The sequence below is a fragment of the Harpia harpyja genome, chromosome 15 (assembly GCF_026419915.1).
Source record: "Harpia harpyja isolate bHarHar1 chromosome 15, bHarHar1 primary haplotype, whole genome shotgun sequence".
Classification (NCBI taxonomy): domain Eukaryota; kingdom Metazoa; phylum Chordata; class Aves; order Accipitriformes; family Accipitridae; genus Harpia; species Harpia harpyja.
Window position 1 is genome coordinate 16,115,214 of NC_068954.1, and position 23,223 is coordinate 16,138,436.

Genomic DNA, 23,223 nt, shown 5'->3' on the forward strand with positions numbered 1-23,223 from the left:
GTCGGTTTATAATTTCCTCACCTTTTGGTTAAAGAAATAGCTTTTACTCAAGCAAAACTTCTATTGGCTGAGCTGGACATTTTGCTCGAGAAAAGCTAGTGGAGTAAGTTACGGGCCTCTGAAAATCCTGGCTGCAGGGGGATTTTAGGCCTTTAAAGGATATGCCAGGAAAGGGCCTTTTTTCCTTTCTGCAACTGATACTAAGACACTGTTGCTAGTAGTGCTTTGGGCTTGTTTTTTTTAATATGCAAATTGGCAAGATTTTATTCCAAAGTGTAAGCATTCCTTATTCCTTAGAGATTTCACCCATACGTGTTGGTCCTTCAGCTGGCTTGCCTTTATATGTGGCCGGTGGTGCAGAAAGCGTGGTCAGGGGAGGGTCAGTCTGGGATGGAGTCACCATTTTGGAGGATCTTGTATCTGGTGAGGCCCTCATGGATTTTGCCACAGAGAGTGGCTGGAGAAGCTGATTAGGAGGCAGGGCAGGGTTAGGTAGGTGATGGTGTGCTTCTGATTTGGTTCCTGCTCATGTTTGTACTGTGGGATAATCAATGTTTTAATTTAAATACAAATGTGGTATCTGGCCAGCTGATGGCATAGCTTCTGATGATACCACTGGACAAATGAAGCATGTGTAATCCCAACCAAAACTGGGCTAACCAGCAGGTCCAGTGGTTGTAAGCTGGGTTCACTGTTCAAAAAATGTTTGCTTTAGCACAAGAAGCTGTGTTGCAATGCTGTTTGGTGTCCTTAAGCAACGTGCTAAATGTAGCAATGTGCCATTGCATGGTTGGAAATTAAAAATATCATCTAAGTAGCAAATCTGACACCTATGATCCTCAAACAAACCAGATGAAATGTACCTTGTAGAATGTTATTTTATCTCTTTGTTTTGGGGTTGAGAACTGAGGGTCAGGTGCAACCCTCGAATTCCATCTGGACAGCATACAGAGCAGAAGGACTATGTATATAGGAACCAGGGGCCACCAGGTACAGGATGCCCTGTATCTGCACCCCCTAATGAGCTCAGCAGAGTGGGGTCACTTTTTAGGCCAGGGGTGGTGGGCACGGTGTATCTCTGTGCGGTATTGGCACGGAGCGGGTACTGGCTGGCTGGTACTGGAGAGGTGGAGAGGCAGAACACGGGGCAGTCCTGGGGAGAGCTAGAGAGCCGTGGGGTGAGGTATGTCGAGGGTGGTGGGAGGCAGGAGTTGAGGTCTTGGGGTAGTATTGCAGCAGGGGTGGTACTGATGAATATTTTGGGGGATGTGGTACATGGCAGCCGGGGGGGGCCGTGCCTGCAGGTGTGAGCACCGGGAACAGCCCCCATCAGCACAGGGAGCCAAAGAACAGAGGTGGTTTTAATATGGAACGGCTGGAAAATTGGGAAATCCTCTGGGTACCTCCTCCCTGATAGAAATGATCAGAAAAAATAATAGCTACAGAACATCAGTGGAACGTGAGTCTTGAAATCCAGGGGCAGCTGATCCCCAGAGAGCCTCCAGTGCGATGCTTGCTCAGAGCCTGCCTGCATCACGCACAGATGCGGGTTTGTGCCTCTTCTCTCCCAACTTCCTCACAACACTTAAAGACTACCTAGGTGAAGGAAAAGTCAAGCTTTTTATATAGTGCTCGCTGCTATAGAAACCACTAGCTCTGTGACAACGTGCCCCGCTATGGAGGCACAGTCGGCAGCAGCTCCGGACTAGGGGATGCCGTAACCTGCACTGTCAGTTTTTGGTATTTTTGACCAAAGCCTAGCTGCCTTTTGAACCGCTGTGTGTCTTTCACTTCTCCAACATGCAGCTTTTTAACATTGGAAATAAAGATGCCAAACACCTGGAGTTCTTTAAGCTAAAAAAGAAATCCATAGCTTTGTAGTATAAAGGTTTATGTGTTATTTTAAGTCTGTCACAACGTGTGGATGACATTAAGCCTCTGCTGGTTTGAATTATGGCTGTAACTTTTCCCGGAAAGTCACTTTCAGCCACCTCTGTGTCTCTCCAACAGGAAAGAAAAGGCAGCGTTAAAGGAGGTGATGTATGAAACGCATTGTGTCTGCTAAGCCTTTCATGATAGTGTTAAGCTAAAAGTCTGTAAAATGACTGTAACTGGGGTGAATATTTCTGAAGTCAGAGGAGGATGGAGCTGTCAGCTGTGTCGGAAGACAAGCAATCTAGTATTGATCCTCAATCAATAGAGCAATCCTGCTAAAGCTTGTAATTCTAATTTCTGTCACTAGAAAACAAATAGAACAAGGAGAAAACAAACGTAGAACATCCCAAAGACATCTGAAGTGCTCTCTGCTAAAAGTAAAAAGGAGATTGGATTCATGAAGTGTATTAAAGCAATAGATGTGCTTGCTTCTTTAGAGGTTACAAGATCTCTATATGAAGAAAAAGGGAACTGCTTTATTAATATCCAATTTCTGGATGTTACAGCTGAGGCAGTATCTCAAAAGCATTTACCTGAGAAACGGATCTGCAAATAAATACTCTGATGAGAACAAAAAACCAACATGGAAGATACAGTACAAAATAAAGCTCTCTTTTCAATGACCAGGGTTAGCTTGTCTCGAGCACAGTCATGTGGTGTGTGTTCTCAGTGAAAATAGGTGTCCAGGAAATCTGAACAGGAGCTTTCTGCAAAGGAGAAGAAGATGAGGATGGACAACAAGGGCAGGGTCTAAAAACAGTTGGTTGCTTCCATCACCAGTACTGCCTCCTATTCATGCTTTAGCCTCCCATCCTGCAGAGTGGGCAAAGCAAGGTAGAGGCCAACACCTTTATTTTTTTCCTTTAAGTGATTTTTCCAATGGCTGCACTATGTTTAACTCATGCAAAAAAGCATCCCAGAGTATGGGCAGGGAAGCTGTAGGCAGGTGGTGTCAGCAAGGTACTTTACGGACAGGCGGAGCGGGTCCCACCTGTGTTTGGCTTAGCAAAGCCTCCTCCTGTCATCCAGCCGGGTGCATTAACCCAGCCAGGGCTCGGCTGCTGCTAGCCTGAGGACTTCCACAGGAGACAGCCTTGCCCCGACCTCGTGCCAGGACCCTCCCCAGAAAGGCACACAGAAGCTTGTTGCAGAGCACCAGGCTTCATTTGACTCCCAGTGTTAAGTAATTAATTGAACACCTTTGGCACTGGAGAAAAAAAAGCCCTAAAGGATTTTACAAGTATTTTGCAGTACCCAAAGCTGTTGCCTGCTCCTCTTCACGTTGTTTCTCTTTCCAAGGAGACACGGTCACCTCCAGAGGATCTTTACCTTCTATAGAGGTAATCTTCTGCTTACAGCAAGTTTACCTTCATTTTGCTGTTACCTACTTCTTTCTTCTACAGATGTCCTAAGCTAGTACGCACAGGTAAGTGGCTGAAGTTCAGCTCTTGATGCTGTGCCATTGGCCTCAGCAAGAGTTTGCATTTGACTTCTGTGGCCCCGAGCAATGGCAGTTTCATTAGGTTTGATGTGTTCTTTGGCTCACAGAGAGCCCTGTAAAGAGTTTAAGAAATTAGACTGCTTGTTTCAACAGCGACTTGTTTGCAGGTTTAGGAGCTGAACTTATTTTGCGTTCCAAACCAGTCATCTCAGAGGAACTCCAGCGTCCCACTGGCAAAGTACTGAGTGGGGCAGAGGCAAGGCAGGGACTGGGTATGGAGACTGGGGAGCTGCTGTGGAGGGGAAGGACGAGAGCTTTGAATCCTGACTTCTACTGCAAGTTAGAAGCTAATTCTGCGAGCTTTTACATTGCTTTATCCAGCTCCTCTCCTTTCAAACACTAGGACAGGCTATGCTATAAGCCCAGCAGCCTTCCCTTTGGGGAAGAAATGTCGCAGGGGAAGAAATGTCACAGCAAAGTGTCGGTGCTACTCCAGGTACGCCTGAGTACCTTCTGCAAGCCCAGGGTGTTCTTGAACTGTGAGACCAGTACAACTCAAAACACAGACAGGCAGACACATGGGGTTGACAAACTGCCATACACAAGCTATTGGAAAGTGCATGCTGAACAAAAGGTGCTGGCCCACCACCTCTTCTTTGAAATCAGTAGTCTGTGTCAGGTGTTTTCAGAAGTAAATGTGCTCTAGAAGTATTGAAGTTCATCCTCTAGTAGGATGAGGATTCTGGCAAACTGCAAAACCAAGTCTCTCTAGAAAGACTGCATGATTTACACACCCACTTCTTCTTAGTTTTGAATAATCTAGGATTATTGCTGCCAGACAAACTAAATTAGTCCTGTCATAAGCTCTCAAAGCCAGGCAATAGCAAAACCAGCTCAAGGGGTTTTGTTTTCTTCTTTAATTTTTAGGGCTTTGCAAGCTGTGAAAATGATGAAACACCTAAAACGGTGCGAGAGAAAAGATTGTATAGGATTATACTAAGTAAGCTTTCTGGCGGGAAGCATGCAATTATATATTATGTACTGTCAGCACATGGAGCATGATGGGACTATAATTTTACCTATGTTATTTCCCCTGGTTGCCAGAGAAACCATAATAAGAGAAGTCAAAATGCTCCTGTCCTTAGTGGTCTTCATAACAAACTCTCACAAACAGCATCAGATATTATAATTGTTTTCTCTTCACTAGGCTGATATCTGATGTCACACATACCACTGTCAAAATCAGCTGGTTTACCGGTGCAGAAATCTAGACATAAATCTAGATTAAAAAAAAGCTACGCTGAAGGAAATGGAACAAGCACATTAAATAAAAGTAGTCATACATATAAATGCTTTCCTTTGCCTTTTCCTGAGAAGCTTTATTGATGCAGATAGAAACGAGAAAAAAGGGCTGCCAAGTCCAAGAAAATTAATCCTTGTCAATTTTAAGGTGAGTGAGGTGCTGATGAAGGTCTTGGTGATGGCTGGTGACGTGCACGCTTTGAGAAGCTGTGTTCGGGGAAGAGCAGGGGCTCTTTGGAGACCTTTGGTTCTAACCACAGGCTAGAGCAGGTTTGCTTGGCAGCCTTGGGAAATAACGGCAGTGTCTCTTGGATGGACTTCAGGAGGCACGGGACAGGGAGGACAGTGGCGGGGACCTGCTGGAGGACAAACAGCCCTGGGGCAGCAGTAGCAGTAGGGAAGAAGGAAGCCAGAAGGACTCTTCATCCCCTCTCCCTGTGGAACCAGCAGCTGAGCAGGTTGCTGAAGGCTTCCTCCTCCTCCTCCTCCTCCTCCTCCTCTTCTTCCTCCTCCTCCTTCTCCTCCTCCTCCTCCTCCTCCTCCTCCTCCTTGTCCCTGTCAGTTGGGTCTTTGGGGCTCTGTGGAGGAGCAGGGTAATGGGATGACACCAGGGTAATGGGGGAAAGCTGCCCATCTGGCAGATCCTGGAGTTAAAATTTTAATATGATTTTTTTTTACCCCTGTTCCTTTTCTGTCCTTTGAGAAGTGGTGCTCTGGGCCTGAAGCAGCAGTATTTCCATGATCGATTCAATCATATTTTTTCATCCAGAAAACTGAGGGTACAGATAAACAGGGAGTGATGGCTAAAATGAACCTAAACTAGAGTAGCTGCAAACACGTCCCATGCTCTTTCTGCAGCCTCTTGTAGCAGTGGCTGGTGGCCCCACACGTGAGAACCTCTGCCGAGTCGCAGATACAGAGGAAAGAGACTTCTTTTTGAGTCTTACTATTACTGTATAAATAAAAGCACAGAAAGGCCAGAGAGAAGGAGTTTATTTTGTGGAGGAAACTGAGCAAAACATCAGATTTGGGCTTTAGTTGTGGGACTAGAGAGGTTTCTGGTCTTTTGGAGCGTGCAACCCGTGGGTATTCCCTCCCTCAGGTTCTCCTGCGAAGTCTCTGTGTCCCTGTTGCCCTCAGATGATGAGCAGTCGTGGTGTCCCCGGGGAAATACAGCTGTCTTGGGAGGCTGGGACTGGAAAGGCAGGTCTGTCAGGTCAGGAGAGTGCACGGCATTGACAAGCGTAGCACAGCCCTGGCTGGCCTGCAACTTTTGTTGGGAATTGCAAGATAAAAATGCCAGTTCAGTTTTATTCAGGGTGGTGAGTGCAAAGCAAGTCCGAGCACTTGGGAGCCTCCAGTGAAAGCTGAGGTGGACATGCAAGCAGAAACGTTAAAGTTGGATTTGTGTGCATGTGTTTGTCTACCCTTTCCTAAAGCTGATGGAAAGCACAGGTTTTCCCCTCATTTTTGGAAGAATATTCTCCAGTAGGTTTAACAGTATGTGAAGAAGAAATGACAACACCTCTCTGCCTGATTGGCAGCCCACAGCTAACTTGTAATGAGTTTTTCTTAATTACATTTCAGTTATTCTTCCTACTGAGGGTGAGTGCAAGATATAACTTAAGTAAAATTATTACAGCCCTATTTTTAAATGTCCCTGTGCAGAGTAACGGTCAGGGTGTCGAGTGGCTCTGGTGTTTGGAAATTATGTCTGACAGCCCCAGGAAAGCGTGAAAGAGAGCTGTCCTCTCAAAGCCTGTGAATAGTCATCCCAGTAACAAGCATATGAACAGCCCAGGTTTGTGTCCGAGAGAGATTTTGGGTCTCTTGTCTTGATAGAGATTTGATGAAACTGAAAAGAAACCATTTTTAAGTAGGTCTCTGGAAGAACAGAAAACATTTGTCTTACTGTATAATATAATTAGTAGAAGAAATGAGGTGGCCCCCACTGGCCAACCTCCCTGCTGTAAATCCTCTCCAAGTAAAATTTCATCAGATCTTCAAAAACATCTTGAGAAGTCTTTCACAACTGAAGAGAAGTCCCTAAAGGCAGCCAAATGGTTTTCACATTACCACAGTGGCTGCTAGTCCTGAGAGCCACTTAGGAGGGGTGGAAGTGGTTTTCAAATTATTTCAGCCTCTCCTCCTCCCATGCTGGTTTAAGTCTCTTCACAGGGTGTCCGTACCCACCACTGAGCATGCAAGGGAGGATGGAATTACACGCTTACTGTAAACTGACTTTTGCATCACATAACGCATTGAGCAAATCATCAGCCGTGAGACTGCGATCAGTGGCTGGTGAAATTGGATCTGAAATTATTGCAAGATCTATCATTAGAGGCAGTTATTACGGTATATAGACTATTCTCTGCATATACCATTTGCCCGTTATTTTCTATTTGCTATGCAAAGTGTCTCTTTGTTGAAACATACCATCTTACCAATCAACAGCACCATTCGTTATGGCCATACTATGTATTTTGCCTGTAATTGTTAACAGGATCATAACTGTGTGACTGACACAGCAAGCAAAGTGGCCAGCCATTTATCATTGCATTTCTGTGTGCCTTTATGTTGGTGCTTGATTTGTAGCTTAGTTATGAATTTACATAAACCCAATCATTTTAATGAAAACTTGATTCAAACAACCACCCCAGCATTTTGTACTATTTTTGTTTTCTTTCCTTGCTTCCTTGTACATAATGCTGGCCCTATTTTGTGTTCAGGCAAATGGTGAAATTAAAGTTCTTTACAATTTCTATATAATAAATCTCTCTCTGCTTGACAAAACATTAAGGATTTTTTAAAAATGTCATTTACTCAGTATATGTAATTGAACACATACGTGTTCTATGAATACATCTGGACACATGCATTATGCATGAATGCTCCCACATAACACAAAAAATGTGAAACAAACCAGGTTTTGACCACAATCCAAGGAGATTCCAGGACCAAGGCAGCCTTTATTCTCATTTCCCTTTGAGTGTATGAGAAGCCCTGAGTTTTGTGCCTACATACTGTTTCTGTTCTAGATTTGGGCTCCCACTGAGAAGATGCTCACTGAGTGTCGGGGATACCTTGCAGGCAGACCCCACCAGCTAGTTCAGGTGCAAGAAGAAGAAAATCACAAATATGTTCCCAGGCTGCAAAGCTCTGCCAAAGGGGCAGGGTCTGGTCCCCCAGATGGGAAGCTGCCCTGAGAGAGCCTGTTCTTTGTACGTGGGACAGCTCTTCGGCTATTCCTATTCTGCAAGGTGATGTGTTAGGCTGGGCAGACACACTTGTAGCTCAGGACTGCATCTATATGCCTCTGGAAGACACCCTTATCCCTGGTCCCTAAAAGTTTTAAGAGTCTATTATTCAAGGCATACATGATTTAATAGAAATAATAGTAATAATATGAATAATGGTAAGCAGCTTCCTTTCTCGACATTGAGCCAGGTAAATGAGACTTCTTGAATTTTGTGGTATCAGAATTGGCTCAAACCAGACCTCCTGTACCTAGAAAGAAATGCCCTTCATACACAGTGGAGTTTAAGCACTTTCCTTATTAAAAAGTCACGCCCTGTTCTCCTGAAGTCAGTAGCAGAATTCCCATGATCTGAAAAGAATTATCAAATCCCTAACCAGATAATGTAAAAAAAAAGCATGCTTGAGTTATGGTTGTTGCTTAAGGATACAATGAAGCTTTGAACGTGCTGCCCTGTTTTCAAGACACAATCTGAGAGCAATCCTGGGCTTCTTGTCTGGGGAGCGCCCGCCCAAACACATGGAGCTTCGCTGGGTAGGAGGGTTGCTGCCACGTGTTCTCCCAGCAGGTCCGTTGAGTTGCTGTCGCCGGTAGGAAGGGTGTTACTAGCTCATTTCGGGCAGTGTTTTGACAAGATGCTGGATGTGCGATCTCACAGAAGGGCTAAAAACAGCAGTGTACTCTTCAGCACAGACAGGCTCTTTGGAGAGGTTTGCTGCCAAACTCCGAAGTCTCTTGCTGCTCATGGGCAGAGAGGCATTTTTTGATTCTGAGTTTTATAACTTGGCTGCGTACTTTCTAGCTGGTGGTATAAAGCAGTTCCTGAACACATGCTGCCAAATTTCAAGTTTCTGCTGGAAAATGTTGTAAAAAAGCAAACCAACGAGCAAATATGAAGGAGAAAAAAAATCTGCTCTTCCCTAAAGTAATTTTCAGAAATTGCTGAGCTGTTTCAGTAGGAAGTTAGAAAGAATCAGTCTGAGGTAGAGATCTGACAGGGAAATTTTCAGGCATAAGGATTAAAGTTTATAATCACAGAAATTTTTAATCACAATATTTATAATCACAGAAAACCTGGTGTTTACAACGGGAAGGTCAAGACATCCTGACCTCAGGCAGTACAGCCAGTCCCCCTGCAATAAGTTATCAGTCTCTGTAGAAAGAATTTGTGAAAATTGCTTTCAGGTGCACTTGCCCTTGCACAGAGTCATGCAAGTGCTGATCACCTGCCTGGAAAAACATCGTTTCACGATTATTAGCAGTTTGGACCCTTGTTGCTTTTCAGCTGGCAGATAACGGCCCCTGGGGAGGTCTGGCCACGGGTCCGTGCCGTGTCCGGGTACCAGCCGGCAGAGGGGAGCCGACAGCCGTGCATCCATCTCTGCCTGGTGCAAGAAAGCACAAGCTGCAGAGGAATGAATGAATGTCTGCCTTCGCATTTCCAGCTGCTCTGATTTTTAGTTTCCAACTGTGTTGTGGAGGTGCTGGAAGTGGGCTTTCTAGTGAATTAGGAAATTTAAAAGTGATGTGTTGATGACATAAATATACATGAATTCTCAAAATACTGAACAGTACATGTTCATGCCCTGAACATTTTATACTAGAAAACACATGACATGAAACTGTCTCAGAGCCTCTAAATGAGTCTTTAGTAAAACAGCAGGTTAATGAACCAACATTACAGACAAGATCTTGTGAGACAACTGCATGTCTGATAATCACATCCCTGCTAATTTTATGCTACTGGAATATTCCAAGTGTCTCTTTTCATCACAAACCATAAAGGGCCAGACATAAATGGACTAGAAAATATAATTTAGCGGGCTGTTTCTGTCGCTTGCTTATGTGATGACTCTTGCCTCCTCTTCGGTTGGTTGAGGGAGTTTCTGATTTGGTTTGCTGTCAGATTTAGCCTGCACAGAGCCTGGAATCACCCACTAGATTTAAGGGGTAGCAGAAGGGCCCTGCTCTGCTCACAAACCACGCTCCTTTTCCCAGCAGGAGTGGAGGGCAGGAGGGCAATGGCAGGAAAAGCTCCAGCAGTATGGGTGGGATGGGTGGAGAGAAGAGCACTGATTAGGGATGAAGAGGGTGCAGGGTCAGTGATTACTGTGCAGCATCAAAGGAGAAGGCGAGGATGCACCTTTCGCAGTGGCACCTTCACAAAAGCACTTGTTAAGGTGGGTGAGGCAATATGGGAGGAGGGAGTAATGCTTAGAAATATTGGTGAGAGCGGCTTCTGGAGTGGAGGGCAGCTGAAGGTGGAGAGTATGGATTAGTGAGGTTAAAAGAGTGGAAGGCTGAAAGCAGGCAGATCAAAAAGCAAGAGGGGGGAGGATGAACAATGAGTGTGAAAGAAGAGAAAGAGGAGCACCAGCCAGCGTGGGTTTCTGGCGTTGCCCCAATGCCCGAGGGCAGCGAGTTTTCTCAGCTCTTGCTGTTCCTCAGCTTGACTTTTATAAAATGATGGTGGCTCAACTTTATAGGGTCACAGGATTATTCAGGTTGGAGGGGACCTCATGATATCATCTAATCTTTGGCATCAACTTCCCTTCCCCCTCTCTGCCTTGTCTGATTAAGTCTTTTCTGTCACTCGAATGTAGTGTTACCATGATGTTTTTGTGTAGATATAACTGCTATATTACAAATAAAATACCTCCTGTTACCCAGAGAGCTCAGGCTTGTAGATGCACAAGATCTTAGCACCTATGCAAGGCAAAAAGAAAGACGTAAACAAGAGAAGAGGAAGCGTAACATTTCTTCTGACTTTAATGTGGTTGCATCCATGTTTGCATTGCCTAAATTCCTGTTGTAGCAGCAAACTTCTGTGTTACCTACTTGAAGCATACTCCCTTGTTGTTCTGTACAAACTTCATCACAGGTGTAATGCAAATGAGAGGTGAAGTACTATACGTGTATCTTACAGCATGGAAGAGCTTTGCATCACAGCCTCTGCTCAGACCCAGATAAATGCGATTCCTGGAATGTGGCACTTGCTTTATGAGAGCAAGCCATCAGCTTCCCTAAATTACCCGTCAGCTCCAGGTGGGCTGTGTTCCCTTTGTGTTTTGTATTATTATTCTCACTATGATCATTATTATTTTCAGACTTGCCCTTGCTGTCTGAGATTTGGTAGGGTACTCCTACTAAACACCACAATTATTGCTTTAAAAACACGCTGCCCTGCTGTAGTCAGCAGGACTGATGGGCTTGGAAGAAACCAGCTGTGCCTAGAAGGTGGAAAAACTGCTTCCCTGGAAGAAGGAGGAAAGTATTTTGGAAGGAATAGGGTGTGCTGCATCCTAAAATACCAGGGTCATCGATACAGAGAGTAAGACGAAGCAGTGATTCTCCTGTCAGCCGGGGTGGGGGCAGCCGGGGTGACTGCCCAGCCCTTCCCTTTTCCCTCGCCGGTCCCACGGGGAGGTTGGCAGGCTTCTTTCCCCAGAAGCCAGAGTTTCAGGTAACTTTTTGCCTTTTTGCTGAAGGACTAAAGCACTCCCTCGCAGGGCTGCTGGGGTTGTCTCGTCAGCCCGTGGCACGGTTCCCAGCACCACAGCTGCTCAGATCAAGGACGGGAGCCGAAGCGTCAACCAACCTGTTTCTGATTGCCTGGACTGCTGCATGTTTTGACCTCGTCAGTGGGGGTTCATGGTTGCTGTTGGAGAGGCTTTCTTGCTGCAAACAAGCCTTTCTAACTCTTCCTTTATTCAGGGGAATTGTGCTCTGGAAAGACAAAATGTACGTGCTGAATGGGGAAGAAGAAAGACACTGATCTTTTGCTTTCTGCCATTCTTTATTAAATTCCCTCATTCTCCTCAAAGTGAGCTCTGTTTAAGGGTGTCTGGGAACCAGACAGATACACGCACACGTACATATATAGAAATAGTGCCAGTGCTCATATCCGTCATTCCTTCTGGAAAGTAATTTTAGCTCCCCTCTTCATCCACTGTGATGATTTTTAAAGGGCAAATGTCATTTGCTCAAGGCAGGTTAAAAAGCCTTTCTCTGTGGGTTGACTAAGCCTTTCAAGTGCCTTCGGTGGGCCACAATTAATGAAGAATAATCATCTGGCTGTTTAGAGAAAATGAAATTATAGGCTGTTATGAGCCAAAGTGCTGTAGTTTCTCCAAAGTCTCCTTCCACTTGATCTAAAAGAAAATTCTTAACAGAAAAAAAGCTTGCACTTGAATGTTTAGCTGCTATGAGTGGTTAAGCCTGGATGCAATACACACACAATTTTTCATATTAGAAATATACATTCCTTTCTGCCTCCTTTTCCTGTGTGTTCTACAAAGTGAAATGGAGGTGAAGTCAGCATCAAGTCAAATTTTGAGTTATGAACCCTCATATCTGAGGATTATTAAAATTTGTCAAGGTGGGTTCATCCACCCTGAGAATTTTTGGCTCAATGAGCCAGGAAACACTGGAAATATTGGGGGAAAAATAAATCTTAATGCCTTGTGCCTGATTTTCCAGACCTAACTGTGATTAAGGCTCTGGATGTGTTTCTAAGCCCTCTTTGTGCTGCTTTTCACTGCTCAGAGAGATTTCTCCAAGATGCTTCATTATCCACAGGGCAGACGGGTGGCTGAGCAATGACTGAGTGACTGTGCCACTGTAAAACAAGAAAAGGCAATAAACTGGGTTTCCTGTAAAACAAAGACCTTTCAAAAGTAGAAAGATGCTGTTCGCATGAGCAGTCACTGAGAGGTTTGAGTGCTCACAGACCTCGCGTGAGAGCCAGGCTCCAGCTGAGGGGCAGCGCATGCCATTGCACAGCTATAATCTCAATTATATTTTATCATCCAGGTCACAATAACATGAGCGACTGAGGCGTTTTGTTCAGTGCAGATTCACAGCCACACAAACAAAATCTTTTTTAAAATCTTCCGTCAGCATTCCCTAAGGTTCTACCTCCATCCCTTGAATTTCATAGACATATTTCTTACTGGCAGCAGAAATGGAGCCTGGCGTTTGCTGAGAAGGAATACTGATACCTTCTGCCTTGACCTTGAGTCTCCTGTGTGATATATCCATTGGTTTACAGAGGTGTACTGAGATTTCTTTCCATTTCTCCTTTCTAGCTAATCTGGTTCTGCGTCAGTACTACTGTAAAATTGTATTTCTAGAGCAAGACTTCCCTGAACCAGAAAGACTTTCTTTCTCATGCTCCACACATCTTCACATGTGGCTTTTTTTTGCATTATAGCTGTAATAAACTCTTGGAGGAGCATCCCTGGCAGTTTGGCCATGTCTCTGCTGCCAGCCATCTAACAATGATCTCAGATGTTATTCTAGCATCTGGGATGACTCATTACTGTAGGAATATTTGAAATTCTCCCAGTCCCATCACTCTGGACCAGCTATATGGGAACGAGTTACATTTCCCAGAATATCAATATCAGATTAAGACAACTGTTTATTGATTCTGTCTTGACTTGATGCTGCGAGTTCAAATATTTACAGACTTCCACCTTGTAAGACTCTTTTCATTATGGAAAGTCAGTCAGTCATGCAATTTAAAGTAAGTGCAAATTAATGAGATGAAGAACTCAGAGTGTTTCTCCAAATTAAAGAAGCACTAAAATTTTATTAGGCATGTAGGTGCAATTAAAGTTAACAAACCGATACAATTTTGATTCAGCTTGGTGTATCCTTATTATCCAGCCACAGACTACTGAGCGCTCCATTCTGCAGTGGACTAGTTCCACTTTACCCGAGTTACAATTCCTCTTGTATGTGTTTTATGGCGTCATCTCTCCAAAAGCTATTGAGGATTAAGCAAATTTAGTTTTGCTTGATTGGAAATCCAGGCGTCTCAGCACATGGTTGCATTTTGGAGCTAACAGATGAACCAGACATCAAATTAATGTGAATTCTTTGGCTGCATAGGTGATTTGGTAACCTATAGAATTTTTTCTTGCATCATGTCAAGTCTCATTTTTCATTTTGGAGATAGTGTGTTTTGTGAGTCCACCAAGCCTTTATCTGACCTCTACTCTTCTTCAGCCCTTGCTTTATATCCCACATAAGTTTCTAACTGTGATTGATAGTCTCTCTAAATGGACTTGTAAGTAATTTGCTGAGCAATAGGTGAGTTAAACTAGTTTTAAGTAAGTCCCTATATATCAAACTAGAATATATCTTTACTGATATGTTCTACACATTAGGAGGAGTGTAGATGGACTCACTTTGCAATGATTGGACATTCTTAACCTCATGCCACTGGCCACCATTCTACACAGAAATCTCCTGAAACAGTTTTCTCTCCCCATTGTGAATTCTGCTATGTGGGAAACTCTCAAAACCTGCAGAAATAGAGGGAAGTTTTACTAAAAATACTTGTCTCCTAACCAAACAGCTGCCAAATGCTCCCAGTGACAACAGCAGCAGTTGGATGGAAGTCCCAAGTGCTATTTCCCTTGTTTGTTCTCATTCAGGCTCGTACAGTTTGAGATCTTTCCAAACTACCTTAATCGCTTGAGTTTCCAAGGAGTGCTATCTCAAAATTCAGCCTTCAAATCCCCACTTGATTGCCAGTTGTGGAGTAGGCAGAGAAAATATAAACCCACAAGAAAATCATGGGACCAAATCGTATCATCCTACAGCTGGATGAGCAGAGATCTTCCTTCCTGAAGTTCAGCATATGGAGAGGAAAAATGCAAATTTTATTGCTTATCTTGTTTATTTTGCAGTCTTGAGAGTAATTGGAAAGGATGATGGGGCAGAAGGAAGGTTTCTTTCAGAATTCTAATTTTAGCTGTCAGCTGGTAATTTGCTTTTCCATTTTCTTGCATTTTCTGGGTTTATTTTTCATGGATGATTCAGTGCAGGTGGAAGAGTAGCACTTCCGAACAAAACTCACTGTGTCCTGAGCGGTGTTGGTGCACAAGTAGATCAGTTTACTTGGACGTGCTCAGCCTGTGGCTGACAGCTTGCTTGCAGGGGCAGCTCGGCAGCAGTCTGGCTCTGATGGCTCCAGTACTATAGGTTAACCCCTCTGGTTATACATCTGCTTGTGCATGGGATGCCTGTGCCCAGTGCACAGAGTGCCCTGATGACCCTGGAAACACTGGGCTTATTGCAGGCATTATACTGCACACACGAGGTGAGCGCAGCATTTATGGGCAGTGCTGGACTTTCGGCTGCAGCCTCCAGCCTTTGCTTTTGCTTTCTCTCAGTTCTTTCCCTGCTAGACTGACAAGACCTTCAGTGCCTGCAACTTCTTCCCCAGGGAACTCCTTAAACACTGTAATCAAGACAGCAATCTGGGAGGAGGATCAGGCTGATTGTAAGTGTTTCTCCTGTTATTTTTCTCCCGTTATCCCTTACATCGCATTGCTCAGAAAAGGGCATTGGGATATTAACAGTTCGCAGCCTACCTGGAACATGCTGAAACAGGTTTGGCCACTCAGAAACACCCACAAAATGTTCCTGGCTCCTGTTATTTTCTGTATTTTGTGACCCACAGAAGACCAAATCTAAATGTGAAATATTAAATTAGTGCAGAAACCTTTAAAAAAAAGGTTCTGTGTGCCCTTAACATGCAAATAACAATAATAAATTATTCTGTAAAGCATTTGGATCATCCAGGGTGGTTTCTAACACATTTCTTTAGCACTACAGAGGCTCCTATTACTATCAACATCCTCAGTATTGGATGAATCTAATTTCACAAATTATCTAATCTTTCTCATTTTCTAAATATCAAAATGCTCTTTTGACCTTCTAGATTCATTTCAATATGACAAATTAACACATCTCAGTACTTTTTCTTTTGCTGAGTTAACAAGTGCTGAGGTTTGTTTTTGTAGCAAAGGCAAATCATTCCTCCTTCCACTGTGATAATTAATAGCGTCCTCCACCAGTACAGGCTCACAGGAGACCTGTCACTTTTTATGACTGGTACAATTATGATCAGCATTACAGAGTACATTCCTGTTTCTTAATAATGAGCACCAGTTCTTCTACTGCGACTGCTAAGGCTGAATGGATGCTTTTTTAAAACAATAATTGATGTGTACAGTACTCTTCATTGGCATCTTTTAAATACGTATTCTTAATCATTGGATAGCTGGTGATACTTTAAAGCCTGCCTTGGACCTTTAGATAAAATGTTACTGTCTTTCTGAAAGCCTGAAGAGGCATGTTATACAGAAGCTGCAGCAAGTCAAAACTTTAGTTGAACTATTTAATAGGTAGTTTGGCATTTCACTGGGGTAGCTTCACCGGCGTCCTGTAGAATCAGGCTTGCTTTGCAATGTCCATCATAATTTACTGGACAGAAAAAACAATTACAATATGACTTACCATGTTGCAAATAATCTGGAGGCTGTTAAAATCTGATGCTATTGCTTTAAACCTGCAGCATGCTCTGGAAGACCTCAAACCCTGGAGACCTGCCTACATGCACAGTATGGCATGTAACTGCTCTCCCAGCATGGTCCTTCTGGAAGGAAAAGCTCCAGTGGCTGCCTCCGGCTTTAGCAGCTTTGAACTCATGATTTTGGAGGTACTATGCCTTCCTTCAGAGGGTCTCAAAGACCCTCCCATCTTTACTGGATGCAGTACAGTTAGCAGCCATGGCAGAGCAAGGCAGTTGTGTCTCTGGATGAAGTTACAGATATTAGGGCAGGGATTCCTTGCACTACTAAACCACGTAAATTTACGCTTTTCTGTGTAAGCACCTATAGACACACTAAGGTTTCTAAGCTCCAAGTTCCCCATAAGTTCCCAGCAGAAGCTGGTAGCTGGAGGCTGCAGCAAGTTTTCCATTTCTGAACTGCCCGTGAGGGCTGGGGGACCATCTCGTGTTTCTCTTTGAATGTTTCCTGAGGCAGCATCTGACTGCTGGGCTGGAGCAGCCTGCTCACAGCATCTTCCCTGGGTCCCGGGATGACGTGTGGGGTGTGGGGAGAAGGGTCCTTCTCCGAGTACAGCCATTGCCGCTGGGGCAGAGGCACACCTGGGATAGCAGCGAGTACGGAAGGAAAATGCTCAGCAAAGAGTTTAGAGAAAAACAGCACAGACACGGCTGATGGGCGTGTAAGACTGGCAAAGGATTTACTGGGGTTTATCATTTCTGCACAGAAGAGTATTAGAAAAGACTTCTTTTCTGAAGCTATGATTAGAGGGAGAATCCTCAGTGTTGGATTGGTGGTCCCTTGCGGCTGGAATGATTCCCAGGGTTTGAAAGAGCAAAGGGGAGATTATAAAGAGAGAGACACAGTGGAGACCTTGACAAATTGTTCAGCAGGTGGTGCCTGACCCCCAGGAAAGACTGAGGACGTGGAACAAGCACTGGCTGAGAAAACGATTGCAAGGGGAAAACAAGAGAAGAAAAAGCCCTGGCAGCTCGTTGCATTAAGAGCCGCCATAGAAACAGAGCCACGTTCCCCGGGGCTGCACATCACTCAGTCCTGCACTCTCAGGCAGCACAAAGCTCTTCCTATACCTTATCCCATGTCTCTGAGCTGTCTGAATAGTTGCAACACTACAACATTAAATCTGACTGTAGCTAGCTGGAGGTTTAGAATTAGTATGTGAAACCTGGCCCTCTTCTTTTTTTGTTAGAGGAAATGGTTTCACAGGGAAGAGGTTGCAAAGAGCTCACATTTTTTGAGAAACTGTCTTGACAGCCATCCCTAACATTTTTGGTTAGGTTTATTTCAAGTTAAAGATATGTTCTAAGGTCTTGTTCAAGATCAAAACCAGCCAGAATGAGTGGGCAAGGAGAGGAATTGATAAAAAATGTCTGAAGGCATGCGCAGAAATTGTGAGGATGTGATAATCCTGAGAAGGCTGTTGAGATGTACCTGTTTCTATAGGTGGTGGTGGTGATGAGGTATATTACTGTCCTGTCCATATCATTGATTCCAGATGGGTTCTTTCCAGCCTTTCTACCGGAAAAAATAACTTGATATGGCACAACTGACTGCTTTCAGTCCCCAAAAGGCAACATGGCGTTGTCCACGAGGGTAGCACACGTGAGACCTGGACTCTCTATTTACCTCTGCTTCCAGCTCACCACATGTCTATGGCTGAATCCCTCATCCTGCTGTGCCTCTGGGTCTCTTCACGTATTTGGTTAGGGTTTTTTTCTGGGTTAACCATAAGGTCTTTAGCATTCACAGCCTTGGGCTTGCAAGCCTTGTGTCCATACAGCACCCAGTGGGCCCTGGTCTCATCCACAGTCTTCAGGGTAATGGTGACAGCACAGTAACGCCAAAGCGTTCTGGGGAGAGAGGGGCCACTGCTGTTTCCAAAACTGAAATCTGTATGTCGGGGTCTCCTGCATCTCCTTTACTTTGAACTGAATACTTTGCTGCCTATGAGTTGTCACCCTGGTCTCTCTACTACGCTCAAAGATGCATCAAGTAAATGGGAAAGAGATTCAAAGGCATCCCAAACCTGTCACACCTCATCTTCCCAAACTGGGCCACCTTGACGGTACCAAACCCAAAATTTATTTAGGTTCAGGCCCTACTGAAAGTGTCATTTTCAAGTCTGGGAGCAGAACAGGTCCTGGGTGACTTAGGTGCCTACTCACTGCATTCACACATCCACTTCTTACCATGAACAACTGCTTATTCATCCACAAGGTGAAATGTAATAATTTAAAAATGCTAAAACAATTGCAAAGAGCAAACAGGAAAAATTATAGCTAGGTGATTCACAAATGGAAACAAATAAATACACAACATAAATTATGCATTGCAGTTATTTGTTCAGCTACAGTAATAATGTTTTTGTGGGCAGGGATAGTTACTCTTACAACCTGTATGAAATAAAAAAATTGTACCCTAATAAAAATATTCCCAGCAAATTAATATTTATTCAGGTTATGACATTACTAACCATTTTAAGGAAACCTGGAAAACTTTTTAGATTATATTAAGTAACATATTTCTTTTAGGAATTAGTAATGTAATTTTATTGCACTCAGAAGGTATGTGGGATCTCTTTAAAAACACCCCCAACATTACACTCCCCCCCAGCCCCAGATGAGGTCTCTTTCCTCGAGGCAGTCTACTAACTATGTAAAAATGTCTCATGTAAAAGCTGAATGTCTTTCTGACCCTGTCAGCTCAATCTGATGCTATAGCACTAGATATAAGTGTGAATTGCCAGATTCTGTACTGCCTGCCTTATCATTGCTGTCTCTGAAATACTTCATTTCGCTTATAATTGTGACTCCAGGTCTCTGAAACCATCAGCAGCTTTGCTTCCTATCACGCCCAGTTATCTCTGCCAGTGCTGTGCTAGGAGGAAAGGGTTTTAACACCAGCAATCCTAGGACGGGCTTCAAACAGGAAAAATTTGGAATTGGTTTAAAAAAAGAGCCTCTGAAAATGAACTGTCCTTGCAAATGTGGCTTGGCAGAGGCCCACTGTGTAAGAATGGTGGGTGCTTCACAAACTGCCTCCAGACTGCCTGGGACTATTAATCCTCCCAACACCGCAGTGGGTTACAGGAGGATTACCCTCGCTCTCGCCAGCTCACCTGTGCTGTACAGGAAAGGATTCAGCTTCAAAAACCAAGATTAAACGTCATGCAATCCCATCACAGGGCTGTGCACGCATAGCTCTCCTGCATCCCATACTGTCTCACTAAACCACGGTCCTTTGCTGTTGTAGCAGACAGAAGATCCCTATTAACACATTTTTTTTTCTGTAGCAATATGTTTTATTTTGTGCAGGGAAAATCAGGATAAAAACAACATTCATTAATGAAAACACATAGGAGGAAATTTCAGAAACTGCTTCTGGGCAATTCTTTTCTTCATTTTGTTGTTGTTCTGAAAGAAAAATTGAAAGATGCCAAAGAAAATATTTGACAATAATGGGAAAATATTTATTTCTGCCACCTTTCTTTCTCTAGGCAAAACCCAGTAATTTCCTTCATGTGTTGTCCGTAATAGGTACTTTGCTGGAGCTGGGTGAAAGAATGTCTCCCCGGTGTGCGCCGGAGCGCTTCTGGTGGAGCAGGTGTCAAGCATTTCCACCAGCACAGCTACGGCGGTGTGGGACGTGGAGTGGGACCCATTCCTGCACAGTGCAGCCGCTGTCCTGACGGCGATGCTGTCTTCCCCGGCAGCTCTTGCTGCAGTCAGCATTACCTGTCTCAGCTCATGGTCACATACTCGGCTTGTTCCTCTGTCATACCCACAGCGTTTCCAGTTTCCAGCGTTGATAAGACAACATTTCCCTTCCATTGTAATGGCATAGAGGGCTTTTGTCAGAGTGTCCAAACAGTGAATAAGCACGTTAGGAGAGTAGATTGGCAATAACTGAAGCCCTAAAATTTTGCAGCAAGGAATTAAATGCCATAACTACCATTACGCTGAGATCACGTTTGCTACATCTGTTTAATAGTTTGTATCTGAGAAGCTAAACGGTGCCAGGACCAGTTCTCTGTGCAAAACTGGCATAGGCTAGCCCTGTGTTTGGAGAGGAGGAGAGCCAGTTTTGGAGCATGGGAGTGCAATAGCACAGCATGGCCTGGCCATGTCAGTAATGATGTCATGGTCTCTTCTGCTTCAAAATAGGGACTGCACTGAAACAGAAGCTGCACTGAAATTGCCTGCTGGTAGTGACTCCTGGAGATCTCTCTGTGCCAACCCCTGAACCCTTCTTAGGAATTGTTTGGGGTGATGGTAGGTGGCCTGGGCAAAACTGCACCTGGGACCCTCCTACCAAGGTGACCTTCCTAACACTGTTCAATGTACTAATGTGAGTGTGGTTGGGTTTGGCAGAGGAAAAGAGAAGAATAGCTGACAAAGGAGACAACCACCAGGGCTAAAAATGCATGAGAAGGTGGCAGTAGAAAAGAGGCAGAGGCTGCAGGAACACGGCGATGGGTTTTGCAAGGGGCTTTAGAGATAGTACAGGCTGCTGTTGATAAATGTGACAGATATTGAGGAAAACAGGACATTTGTCATGCAAATGTCCTTGGGATCCAGAGGCAAATTTTTTTGGAGTAGACATCAGCCAGCGGTCCTTCCCTTTTGCTTCCATCACTGCCTCGTCCAGTTACACCAGTGATTTAGATCAATTGCAAACAACACATGATGGATTAACTCCCAACATCAGTGTGACAGTGAGAGCTCTTTGCTAACCTTCAGCTAAGCAGCTGCTGTGAAAAACTAAGCTCCCTCTGAGCCGCACAAGTGAGGTCCATACCAGTAAACTAAAGAAGATGAGGACATGGGGCAGCACTGGCACGTGGCTGTCCATACTGTGGAATTGCTGGCACGTCCCTGGCACAGCCTTGGGGCAGTGCCTGGGCACGGTGCATGGGTGAGCAGGATCCATCCCTCTAGGCAGTGCGGGTGTTGGGGATAGCAGAGTTTAGCTGTACGGGTGCAAGCCAAGCCGTGCCATTCACCCTCCAAACTAGACAACGTTCTGGGCATGGGATGGGTTATTCACTAATGTGCATGTAGCATATTCGGGCAAAAAAATTTAATTCACATTTCCATGTGTCGTGGTTTAACCCCAGCCAGCAACTAAACACCACACAGCCGCTCACTCACTCCCCCCCACCCAGTGGGATGGGGGAGAAAATCGGGAAAAGAAGCAAAACCCGTGGATTGAGATAAGAACGGTTTAATAGAACAGAAAAGAAGAAACTAATAATGATAATGATAACACTAATAAAATGACAACAGCAATAATGAAAGGATTGGAATGTACAAATGATGCGCAGTGCAATTGCTCACCACCCGCCGACCGACACCCAGCCAGTCCCCGAGCGGCGAATCCCTGCCCCCCACTTCCCCGTTCCTATACTGGATGGGACGTCCCATGGTATGGAATACACCGTTGACCAGTTTGGGTCAGGTGCCCTGGCTGTGTCCTGTGCCAACTTCTTGTGCCCCTCCAGCTTTCTCACTGGCTGGGCATGAGAAGCTGAAAAATCCTTGACATTAGTCTAAACACTACTGAGCAACAACTGAAAACATCAGTGTTATCAACATTCTTCGCTCTGAACTCAAAACATAGCACTGTACCAGCTACTAGGAAGACAGTTAACTCTATCCCAGCTGAAACCAGGACACCATGTGTCAGGACAGCAGTGGAAAGGCTAACTCTGTTTACAGAATGGTTCTTTGCTGCCTACGAAAGCCATGCTACAGAAAGCTAGTTGAACTACAACATAAAAATGAGACTCGTTCTCTTTGGTTGTTTTGTATGGCTTTCACCTAGGCAAAAAGATTCCTTAAAAAGCTTTTTTTTTCTTCCTTAGTTTCTTGTAATTAATAAAAATCCCATCCACTGGAGATGTCATCTCAGTCAAATCCCTCCCTTGGGAAAAAAAAACCAAACCCAGCAACCCACAAACGGAAAAGATTAACAGCATTTCTTTGAAAACTATTGAATACACACAAATTGTTATGTCCTACTTTGTGCACTTATTCTTCTCCAAGAGGTGATACCATTTTCTGTATATGGTTAACTTCTTAAAAGAAGCTATAACTATTCACCCATCCTTCCTGTGACCTGAAAAATATAGTAAAGTGTTTTTATTTTTCCCAGCAGCTCAGTGTTCACAATTTTCACGATGCTCATGATACTATTACGTTACAAAGGTTTTTTTATTCCTGACACTTTGATTAGAAAAGCTGCTTCTTTATACATAAAATTGCAAGAACTTTATGTGCTTCTGATGCTATGTCACCAGTGGAACACATTATAAGGTTTTGTATTATATGATTTTCTATTGAAAATGCAGTGCAACTCACTGTACTTAAGGGATATTAACATTAACATCAAATGAAAACTGATAATTACAATCAAATTTGGTATCCATTTCACAAGGAGGAATTTCATGACCAACAATTAACATAAGAACATGCAAATAAACACAGATGTAACTGGCATACAATACTTGTGGCACCTTGTCGCCTAGGCATGACATTTGAAATTTGTATCCCAGCTTTAATCTCTTGGATTTAAATCCACATGTAGAATAAAAATTAGATAGGGCAACAGAACTTGAAATAAGGGATATTTGCCAACTGGGAATTAAAGGTATACTTCTGTACATGTGTGGTCGTTACTATTTTCCAGACAATATTGATGGGCTCATCAACATGGTGATGTAACTTCAACACACTCAATGGGGATGAAATGGGGATCCTAACACTGACCTGCTGCCCACTGGCATTAAGTGACATGTATAAAGTTTCACAGAGGAAGCACAAACATATTAGTGTCAATAGGTAATTTACAGATTATCAGCAATGCGCCAAGATCCTTTCTAGATCAGAATGCAAACCACCCCA